General features: G+C 43.8%; 1 non-coding gene across 1 annotated transcript; it reads left to right on the top strand.

The window, feature by feature from the left end:
• The first annotated feature begins 10347 nt into the window (after window positions 1–10347).
• Trnat-ugu lies at window positions 10348–10422 on the top strand. Its single transcript has one exon. It is a non-coding gene; the product is annotated as a tRNA-Thr (tRNA).
• The last annotated feature ends 1686 nt before the right edge of the window (window positions 10423–12108 follow it).

Here is a 12108-nt window from a genome sequence, read left to right as displayed (position 1 = left end):
GACGTCGCTAGAACTCACAGAGGCGGAGGTGAGGATGAAAAAATTAGAAATATCTGCAGCATTTCCACCGAAACTGGTTCATATATGACTTAATATCTGCAAATGAACACAGCGGCAAAGGTACTTCCGTAATAACTCTACAGATTAGATGTAACACTTGCATCGCCAAAAGTACGAAAATTTGGAAATTTTTGGTATGTTCCTACGGGACCAAACTGCTGATGTCATCGGTCCCTAGCCTTACACACTACCTAATCTAACATAAATAACATAATCTAACTTATGCTAAGGACAACACACACACACATGCCCGAGGGAGGACTCGAACCTCTGACGGGGGAAACCACGCCGCGAACCGTGACAAGGCGCCTGAGACCACGCGGCCGCCATAAGTAGCTTAAACCTAAGTTGGCAAATCACCATCTTAGACTTTCTTATGATTAAGACGGTACCTCAAATGTTCATTGGTTTCGGGTTCCATTATGACTATACGGACAAATTCTGGTGGTAGAAACACTTCCACAATGTTGACAAACGTTTGTATCAGCCATAGCTTGCAGAGGGTTCTGTATACAAGTGGCGACCCGTTCCTTACCTACCTGTCGCATCCTGTGGGTATCAGTTATTAATGCCAATGAACTATTTCTGCTTTTCGGAGCCATTTATAACTTTCCTGCTGACCTCTTTGCGTACAGTGTCCGTAAGCTGAGCATACGTGATTTGCTTAACGAGAAGACACTCTGGTATATGGAGTACATATACAGTCATGTAGCCTATGAATACATTCACTTATTTCGTCGAGAAAAAGCATTGTAAGGCAAAACATGTTTGGATGGCTAAAGGATGCTGTGGGAATCGCAAGTTGGCGGTCCATAAAGATAATCTAAAATGGCGGATATCAATGTGGAATTTCTATTTTTCTGGATAAGTGAGATGATTGGTGCCTGTCCAGATGGCACATCACTCTCAGGGATAGAGATAGTTGTGTCAGTGAGAACAGGAATGTGTAGGGAGTAGCCAAAAGTATTAAAAAGCGAGCAATGTGATTAGCTATATTTTTCACGATCGCTGCTCTGATAGCTCACAGACCTCAGAACATTCCACCTCTAGTGACACGGGTGGCTCTTGTTACAGGAAGAGAGTGATACCTAAAAAAATGGGAATCATTGGACACTAGTGTGGTATAAATAGTTCGAGATCGATAGGCCAGTTAGTGAAAGACGCTACAACAATTCTTAGGAAGATAATAATTTTTCCTTCCTGTAGAAATTTTCTAGAGCAATTTCCGCCATTTGACTGTAAATTACTCTTCAATTATTGCATATAATCGCGATTTATGCTTTGTAGCCATTCTCAAGTGCATATCTTATAAGACAAACATGTCATCATCATTATCATCATCATCATTTACGCAACAGCCCTCTGTGAGCCTTGGCCTTTCAAAGAAGATTATTCCATCCTTCCCCGATTAGTGCCGAACTCGTCCAACTTTGAATTACAATTTTCCTTACGTTCTCTCTGACACATTCCTCCTAAGTTAGATCTGGTCTTCCTCTTCGCTCCAGGCACAGCGCCGAATATCTTCTTAATCGTTCAGCCGTTTGCTTTCAGCGCATGTCTACATCTACATCTACAGCCATACTCCTCAAGCCTCCTGACGGTGTGTGGCGGAGGGTACTTTGAGTACCTCTATCAGTTCTCCCTTCTATTCCAGTCTCGTATTGTTCGTGGAAAGAAAGATTGTCGGTATGCCTCTGTGTGGGCTCTAATCTCTCTGATTTTATCCTCATGGTCTCTTCGCGAGTTATACGTAGGAGGGAGCAATATACTGCTTGACTCCTCGGTGAAGGTATGTTCTCGAATCTCCAACAAAAGCCCGTACCGAGCTACTGAGCGTCTCTCTTGGAGAGTCTTCCACTGGAGTTTATCTATCATCTCTCTAACGCTTTCGCGATTACTAAATGATCCTGCAACGAAGTGCCCTGCTCTCCGTTGGATCTTCTCTATCTCTTCTATCAATGCTATCCGGTACGGATCCCACACTGGTGAGCAATATTCAAGCAGTGGGCGAACAAGTGTACTGTAACCTACTTCCTTTGTTTTCGGATTGCATTTCCTTAGGATTCTTCCAATGAATCTCAATCTGTTATCTGCTTTACCGACGATCAACTTTATATGATCATTCCATTTTAAATCACTCCTAATGCCTACTCCCAGATAATTTGTGGAATTATCTGCTTCCAGTTGCTGACCTGCTATTTTGTAGCTAAATGATAAGGGATCTTTCTTTCTGTGTATTCGCAGCACATTACACTTGTCTACATTGAGATTTAATTACCATTCCCTGCACTATGCGTCAATTCGTTGCACATCCTCCTACATTTCAATACAATTTTCCATTGTTACAATCTCTCCATATACTACAGCATCATCCGCAAAAAGCCTCAGTGAACTACCGATGTTATCCACAAGGTCATTTATGTACGTTGTGAATAGCAACGGTCCTACGACACTCCCCTGCGGCACACCTGAAATCACTCTTACTTCGGAAGTCTTCTCTCCATTGAGAATGACATGTTGCATTCTGTTATCTAGGAACTATTCAATCCAATCACACATTTGGTCTGATAGTCCATATGCTCTTACTTTGTTCACTAAACGACTGTCATTAAACGACTTTCATTGCCCTTTCCAAACTTTTAATCTTAATATAGCCCACAGTGTCTAGTTCAGTACATATATTATATAATTCTTAGTTGAATTTCCTCCTCCAGACACCATTTTCTTTTACTGGTTGCTTTTCATAAAGTTTTGTTATTGTCCATGATTCAGCAGACTATGTTACCAACGGCCTTACTCAAATTTTATACATCATATAACATTAATTTTCCTGAACAGCAACTTAGATTTCAGATATTTTCTGATGTCATGATGGGACTTGTTGGTGGACGATATTCGGTTTTGGGTTTCAGAGCTGACATTGTTCTTACAGTTTACCTCTGATTCAAGGTAATTGAAACCAAGCACGACATCAAACATATATGAACAAATGTCTTTGGATAATGTTTCATAGTTATAGTCATATACTTAGTCCTCCCTTCATTCACGTGTAGGTTCATCTTTCTAGCAACTCTTTCAATATCTGTAAGGGCTTCTTACACTGCTCTTGGTTTTCTTCCAATTATATCAATATCATCTGCATATGCCAGCACCCGAATAACTGATTTGTACAGGATAGTCTCTCTTGTATTGATTCTCGCATCACTTGCAGCCTTTTCCAAGATGTTTTAAACAGAATGCAGGATAATGCGTCTCCATGTCTTACTCCACTTCTTATTATCACAGCAATTATAAAATCAGAGATACGTTTTTTCGACGATGAGAGGTCAGGTAGACACCTCACATGTATTGTAAGATTTCAACGAGAAGTAGAGAATGGCTTCAAAAACGAATTTATGATTGTGTGAAATAAATAAAATGTATTTTTCAGTGAAACGGCGGAAATTTCTTTCAAAAAATTCTAGGAAGAAATTCCCACACTTCTGTGCTCCGTGAAATAATTTTTGAGATTGCTTGGAGAATTATTTCTAAGTTAAGACGAACAGCAACTGCAGAAGGTCCTCTAAATTTTTAGAAAGACGTTTCCTAGCTTCTATGTTCTGAGAAATAATTGAACTTCCTTTGAACACACACACACACACACACACACACACACACACACACACACACACACACACACATGCACATTTATATACAGAATTTGGAGAGGAAATGCTCCTGGTGGAGCAGTTAGCTACTCTCCAGGCGTCCATGAGTTGTGCTGGAACTCTCTCTCACAGATACACACACACGCACACACACACACACACACACACACACACACACACACATGCATATTTTATAAACTGCCAAAAACTTGTTTACTTATGTTCTTGATGAGTACTTTTTAAGATAAAGGAAAATTTCTTTTATTTTATACTGCAGGTGCATCCGATTCTTTTTCTGTGTCAAAATCATTTAGGATAACAAAGTAACTTCTTGTACTCAATTACAAGAGCCTCCATGATGGTGAAAGCGATATGCCCAGGATCCCGTTTTCGGAACTCTACTCGTATGCAACTATCCCATAGTGACCTCATCGGTACAAAAACAGAAATCCACCATTATGCAGAGACATACATCTAGGCGTTCTTTGGTTGTCAGTTGACAGTAAGGAAGAGTAATGTCGCAGACGTACGATACCTCCGCTGTACGATATTTTATGGAATCAGGTGCGTTCATAAAACGAAAGAGAAAACAACAAAACGCCTCGTCAGCGCCGGGCTGCGTGCAGCCTTGCTGATAACACGTGACGCAGTTGTGCTGATAACACGTGGCAGGATAAGACAAGCCGTCAGTGTTATGCGAGGTCAGCGTCACGTGAAGGACCATCAAACCAGCCTAGCTTGCATTTCTAAAATCTTAATTTGCAAATTAATATCATTGTGCTACTATAATCCTCCGCCCCCTATGTAACGACATGTACATGATCGGAAGTAGGAAGCACCCATTTCGTTGTTTTGCTCACTTCACCCAGGGGACGAGCTGGAACTATTGGGCTTTGAGGACACCAGCCGCTCACAATAGCAGGAGGTGAGAGGACGGAGTCCTGACCGCTAGTTGGCGGCTTTCTCTTTTGATATCGTGTTTAAGGGCCCAAAGCAACGGACGCTCGCTATTTTTACATTGACTGGGGGCAGATTTCTCACGATAGCCTAATTTTTTTGCAGGAACGCGACAGCTCGGCGCAACAGCTGTTCTGTTGTCTGGAAAGTTTCAGAGAAGTGGTCGTCGAGCTCCACAGATAGTCGACAGAACGGCGCCACATGAATCACCCCAGTTATCATAGTCCGTTGGTGCCCATCATTGGGAAGATCCCCACGCAAAGTCCTGGTGGAGGCTATGATTGGTTGTTCGACTGATACATCAGAAAATGTTTGCTGTCACGCCGTGAATTGGCGGGATGGAATGCTACTGGCGCCTAGGTTGACAAAGTAGGGCAGTGAATGTTCAAAATGTCTCAAATGGCTCTGAGCACTATGGGACTTAACTTCTGCGGTCATCAGTCCCCTAGAAATTAGAACTACTTAAACCTAACTAACCTAAGGACATCACACACATCCATGCCTGAGGTAGGATTCGAACCTGCGACCGTAGCGGCCACGCGGTTCCAGACTGTAGCGCCTAGAACCGCTCGGCGACCCTGGCCGGCAGGTAGTGAAAGTCTAGACGAATTTGTTATAAGGTCATAATTTGTTTATCGGATACGATTGTCGGAGTTCTGGCACAGTCACAGAAGTCACTCTTTTGGGGGGGGGGGGGGGGGGGTGGAGTAGAGTGTTAGTTCCTCGCTCTCGCCATAGTTGGTCGCGTATTTTGCCGCCCTTGCTGCTGAGTAATTTCATCCGCAGTTTCACTTGCCTTTCAACACGAATTCACACTTCTTTTAAGCCCTCAGGCTTGGATCGGCCTCAAAGGCGGAGCCCACCTCCATCAGCGCGTCGCTTTGTATCGTACTGTCGGTAATATATGCGTCTCCGGCCTATAGGGTTTTGGTTGATTATTCAGCCGCCCAAAATTCAAATTGAGGTTACTCAACGGTTGCACCCATAGAACCACTGTACTTTGACTCCTTAGGTGAAATCGTGGTACTGCATCCGATTACCCACTTGTTTATCGATATTATAAATTTCATCTGTTCTCTTTGCTTCCCCCTTCTCGTAGTAGGAAAGCACACTAGGTTCCAAGCTGTGTTGTTTATACTATGTTCTTGCCAACATGTCCGTCAAATGAGGACTACGTACAAGTTTGCTTTACGTTAAAATACATGATGGTTTGTTGTAGAAATTCAAGATCAATTTCGTATACAGTTAAAGAAAATAAATGTAATTGTAATTTATAGGTCTGCAATTTTCTGTGAAACAGTCGCACTCACCAGAAAACCTTCCCATCATCATTTTTGAGGACAACTTTTATTCGTCAATTTAATAAATAAATAATACACTGAAGGGCCAAAGAAACTGGTACACTTGCCTAATATCGTGTAGTGCTCCCGCGGGCACGCAGAAGTGCCGCAACACGACCTGGGATGGGTTCAACTAATGTCTGAAGTAGTGTTGGAGGGAACTGACACGATGACTCCTGCAGGGCTGTCCATAAGTATGTAAGAGTACGACGGGGTGGATCTCTCTTCTGAACAGCACGTTGCAAGGCATCCCACATATGCTCAATGATGTTCACGTCTGCGGAGTTTGGCGGCCAGCGGAAGCGTTTAAACTCATAAGAGTGTTCCTGGAGCTATTCTGTAGCAATTCTGGACGTGAGGGGTGTCGCAATGTCCTGCTGGAATTGCCAAACCGTCGGAAGGCACAATGGACATCAATGGATGCAGGTGATCAAACACGATGTTTACGTACGTGTCACACGTCAAAGTCGAATCTAGGCGGATCATGGGTCCCATATCACTCCAACCATACACACTCCACAGAATTTCAGAGCCTCTAGCAGCTTGAAAAGTTACCTGCAGACATGCAGGGTCCATGGATTCATGAGATACTCTCCATTCCAGTACACGCCCATCCTCTCGATAGAATTTGAAACGTGACTCGTCCAACCAGGCAACATGTTTCCAATCAACAGTCCAATGTCGGTGTTGATGCACCCAGGCGAGGCGTAAAACTTTGTGTCGGGCAACCATCATGGGTAAACGAGTGGGCCTTCGGCTCCCAAAGCTCATATCGATAATATTTCGTTGAATGTTCGGCACGATTACTCTCGCTGATGGCCCAGCTTTGAATCTGCAGCAATTTTCTGTCACGTTGAACGATTCTCTTCAGTTGTCGTTGGTCCCGTTCTCGCAGGATCTTTTTCCAGCAGTAGCATGTCGGAGATTAGATGTTTTACCGGATTCCTGATATTCACGGTACACTCGTGAAATGGTCAAAAAAAAAAAAAAAAATGTTCAAATGTGTATGAAATCTTATGGGACTTAACTGCTAAGGTCATCAGTCCCTACGCTTACACACTACGTAGCCTAAATTATCCTAAGGACAAACACACACACCCATGCCCGAGGGAGGACTCGAACCTCCGCCGGGATCAGCCGCTCAGTCCATGACTGCAGCGCCGTAGACCGCTCGGCTAATCCAGCGCGGCGTGAAATGGTCATATCAGAAAATCTCCTCTTCATCACTACCTCGGAGATGCTACGACCCATCGCTCTTGCGTCGACTATAACAGCACTTTTAAACTCATTTAAATCTTGGTAACCTGCCACTGTAGCAGTAGTAACCTATCTAACAACTGCGCTAGACACTTGTTGTCTTAGATAGGTGTTACCGACCGCAGCGCCGCATTCTGCCTGTTTACATATCTCTGTATTTGAATACACATACCTATAGCATTTTCTTTGGCGCTTCAGTGTATGAGAGCCTAGACACTACAAGTAGGATTCATATCAGTGCCAATATAGGAACGCGTTATACGCTTGTGGAGATTCAATATAAACCCACTTCGGTGTGATTTGCATAACATCGTGATTTTGCCCCGTAGGTCGGATATCAGTTAAGGGTCCCACGGTAGCACATACGTCTCCGAAGAACGGAAAGCCGTAGAAGCATTTGTATTGTGGGCAATAGCGTCGGAGGTCTTACTGAATGCCTGCCATGTGACAAGCGGTGTTTTTTCGAGGAAATATCATTGGAACAAAGTGCATCAAGGAAGTGGGATGAATAGCCTTTAAAGTACCTTCAATGACTGAGAGATTAGGAGCGGAGCATCAGTTCGGACGCCATGAGCGGTTAAGATAATACACGAACAGCATAAACGTGGTTGGCGGAACGGGGATTTAAGTGCCGCTCCTCTAGAATACGAGTCCACTGCTTCATCTCACTTGATCAGAATGGGTCGTAGACGTTACCCTATCGGAACTTGATAGCGGAGAGAACTGTGTGCGGGATAATTGCCGAGACCCTCAAATGTGGCCACTTCGGCAATGAGCTTCCGTGTGACAGGAAAGCAGGTTAGTGTGTAACGATCAGAGGTCAAGGCCGGAGAACGAAATCGACTACGTCCGGTTCAATACAGCCATCCTGCCACTATCCTCAATCGATTTACGGAAACCAAAGGAAATTTATATCTGTCTCGCTGGATCGGGGTTCGATCCGTGGTACTTCCGTGATCTTACTTGATAGAGCTCCCGTAGTAGGTACGTTTTGAAGCGATATACTGTGAGTCTGAAATGCCATGCAGCATCCCTCACGTAGGTACTAGAAATCGATGGGCAAGGCCGCAGATCTTTATCAGCTCAGGACCTCAAATCCAGCTCACTTACGCAGACCGTCGGCATATGAATAATTCAGACGACGTTGGAAAGGCAGAAAATTCTAATGACTAGGAATAATTCACGATAGCATTCCGAAGGTGTTCAATTTTTTGAGCCCGCTGATAATCTTTTTACAATATAACTGAATGACCTACTAATCATTTATCAAGCAGATTTGGTACATTTTTTGGATGATACATTTAAATATGATGGTAGTATCTGTTCCCGAAAGAACAGTTACCGTTGATGACCATGCAGTTTTGCTAGAAATGAAATGATAATTAAATGTACACCCTAGCTGCAAACCAGAGTAGATATACTTCATTGGGGACATGTTGAAAATATGTGCCCCGACCGGGACTCGAACACGGGATCTCCTGTTTACATGGCAGACGCTCTATGGTAGATTAATCTGCCACGAGTAATGAGTATGATGGGCAAACATCTATTAGGCGGACTATGAATGTAGTGGTGTGGACATGTTGTCGAGCAGATGCGCAAAACTATAGACCTATATCTCTGACGTCGATCTGTTGTAGAATTTTAGAACATGTTTTTTGCTCGAGTATCATGTCGTTTTTGGAAACCCAGAATCTACTATGTAGGAATCAACATGGATTCCGGAAACAGCGACCGTGTGAGACCCAACTCGCTTTATTTGTTCATGAGACCCAGAAAATATTAGATACAGGCTCCCAGGTAGATGCTATTTTTCTTGACTTCCGGAAGGCGTTCGATACAGTTCCGCCGGCCGAAGTGGCCGTGCGGTTAAAGGCGCTGCAGTCTGGAACCGCAAGACCGCTACGGTTGCAGGTTCGAATCCTGCCTCGGGCATGGATGTTTGTGATGTCCTTAGGTTAGTTAGGTTTAACTAGTTCTAAGTTCTAGGGGACTAATGACCTCAGCAGTTGAGTCCCATAGTGCTCAGAGCCATTTTTTTGATACAGTTCCGCACTGTCGCCTGAGGAGAGACGTCTACAGACGTTAAAGTAACCTCTAGCGTGCCACAGGGGAGTGTTATGGGACCATTGCTTTTCACAAAATATATAAATGACCTAGTAGATAGTGTCGGAAGTCCCATGCGGCTTTTCGCGGATGATGCTGTAGTATACAGAGAAGTTGCAGCATTAGAAAATTGTAGCGAAATGCAGGAATATCTGCAGCGGATAGGCTCTTGGTGCAGGGAGTGGCAACTGACCCTTAACATAGACAAATGTAATGTATTGCAAATACATAGAAAGAAGGATCCTTTATTGTTTGATTATATGATAGCGGAACAAACACTGGTAGCAGTTTCTTCTGTAAAATATCTGGGAGTATTTTGAAGTGGAACGATCATATAAAATTAATTGTTGGTGAGGCGGGTACCAGGTTGAGATTCATTGGGAGAGTCCTTAAAAAATGTAGTCCATCAACAAAGGAGGTGGCTTACAAAACACTCGTTCGACCTTTACTTATGTATTGCTCATCAGTGTGAGATCCGTACCAGATCGGGTTGACGGAGGAGATAAAGAAGATCCAAAGAAGAGCGGCGCGTTTCGTCACAGGGTTATTTGGTAACCATGATAGCGTTATGGAGATGTTTAACAAACTCAAGTGGCAGACTCTGCAAGAGAGGCGCTCTGCATCGCGGTGTAGCTTGCTCGCCAGGTTTCGAGAGGGTGCGTTCCTGGATGAGGTATCGAATATATCGCTTCCCCCTGCTTATACCTCCCGAGGAGATCACGAATGTAAAATTAGAGAGATTAGAGCGCGCACGGAGGCTTTCAGACAGTCGTTCTTCCCGCGAACCATACGCGACTGGAACAGGAAAGGGAGGTAATGACAGTGGCACGTAAAGTGCCCTCCGCGACACACCGTTGGGTGGCTTGCCGAGTATAAATGTAGATGTAAATGTAGATATAGATGTAGATGTAGATGTTGGGAATGTGGGTCTCACGAGGAGCGTGCAAGGGATAAGTCCCTGCAAGCGCAGTATCCTCTGTGCACTCGGTGGCTCAGATGGATAGAGCGTCTGCCGTGTAAGCAGGAGATCCCGGGATCGAGTCCCGGTCGGGGCACACATTTTCAACATGTCCCCAATGAAGTATTCTACGCCAGTTTGCAGCTATGGTGTCCATTTAATTATCATTTCATGATGATACATCTGTTGTAACCAATCCAGTAACGGTGGCAGCGATAGTGTAAACTGTCGACAATGACTTTTAGGGTTAACAGTGGTTATTATAGAATGTACTCTCCTTCAGTTTTGGAGAAACACATTTTATTTAGTTCCGTACATCCAACAGAATTAACGAATGACATGAATATAATACATTAAAAAGCGTAGAAACTTTTAAGGATTTGGGAGAACACATAAATCAGAATTTGAGCTGGGTGAAACGTGTCACGGCAGTACTCAAACAGTAAAATTAAGCAGTATTTTTTCTTGAGCTAGTTGCTTGTACTGGAAACACAAGAACAAAATCTTAACATATTCTGTAAATTTTCACTCATTATCGTGTTAAGACATAAGTTTATATAGTAACTTGGTAACCAAACATCGATTGCACAAAAGCAAGCACCGTGACACCAATGGTGGAGAACGACCGCCTGTATTTTATACATCTATCTGCAGTTCCGAATATGAACAACCATCAGCTGCATGATGGAATAACGACTATGAAAATTTGTGCCGGATCGGGACTCGAGCACGGATTTCCCGCTTACCACGAGATATCGCGTTACCAATAGACTATCTGAGCACGCTTCAGAGGCAGACAAAAACTTCAACATGTGACTATAACCTGCACTCCTACATCCGATATGCATATCCTCGTACAGGGGAAGCATTTTAACTGAAAGTCGCTTGCCCAGAGCCGGCGGATAAATACAGTATTTCAGTGCGTGCGTTTCCAGAAGTATGATGCAATGTACCTTCGGTCGTGCATGCATCCATGTCCGAACGAATAGGCAGCGCGGCGACCATAGCAGTTATGAAATACATCTAATGTATTCACAATCGCGAATATGAACAGTCATCAGCTGTATGCATGCGTGTTCGAAAGAACAATTCATCGTATTACTAAATAACACAGGCAATGCAGTATCGTGCCTTTTCTTCTTAGTTTTATGTCTGCAAACAGCCTCATTCGACTGAAACTGTCCAGTTACACCTATTTTCATTCCCCCCAAAGTATCAATTTAGTCTGGACAAAGGAAAGTAATGAATATTATAATGTTACTGAATGACAGGAGAGTGACAAGTGGGTATCAATCCATTTGCAAAAATCGTTGCGTGTCACAACTGCTTAAGAACATCCGGGCCGCCACAAAGCATCGTACCGCGGAAGACTAATGTGGATGCGTCGGAGGCAGAGATTAATGGTTCCAACCAAATGTCTGTGAAATCTTATGGGACTTAACTGCTAAGGTCATCAGTCCCTAAGCTTACACACTACCTAACCTAAATTATCCTAAGGACAAACAAACACATCCATGCCCGAGGGAGGACTCGAACCTCCGCCGGGACCAGCCGCACAGTCCATGACTGCAGCGCCTTAGACCGTTCGGCTAATCCTGCGCGGCAGAGATTAATCGTCTAGGAACAAAAGGCTCCATATCCAAAACCAACTATTGTTTTCTCAAAACTTAGGACTAACGTGGCAATGCAATAGCTACTGGCTTACGGCGTCCATTCTGCAGTGGTGCGTCGCGCTAGGCTACGGGTATTACATTTACTGTTGATTATTATTGAAACCGCCAGG

The sequence above is a fragment of the Schistocerca americana genome, chromosome 7 (assembly GCF_021461395.2).
Source record: "Schistocerca americana isolate TAMUIC-IGC-003095 chromosome 7, iqSchAmer2.1, whole genome shotgun sequence".
NCBI classification, from domain to species: Eukaryota; Metazoa; Arthropoda; class Insecta; order Orthoptera; family Acrididae; genus Schistocerca; species Schistocerca americana.
This window is presented reverse-complemented; position numbering and strand designations above follow the sequence as displayed.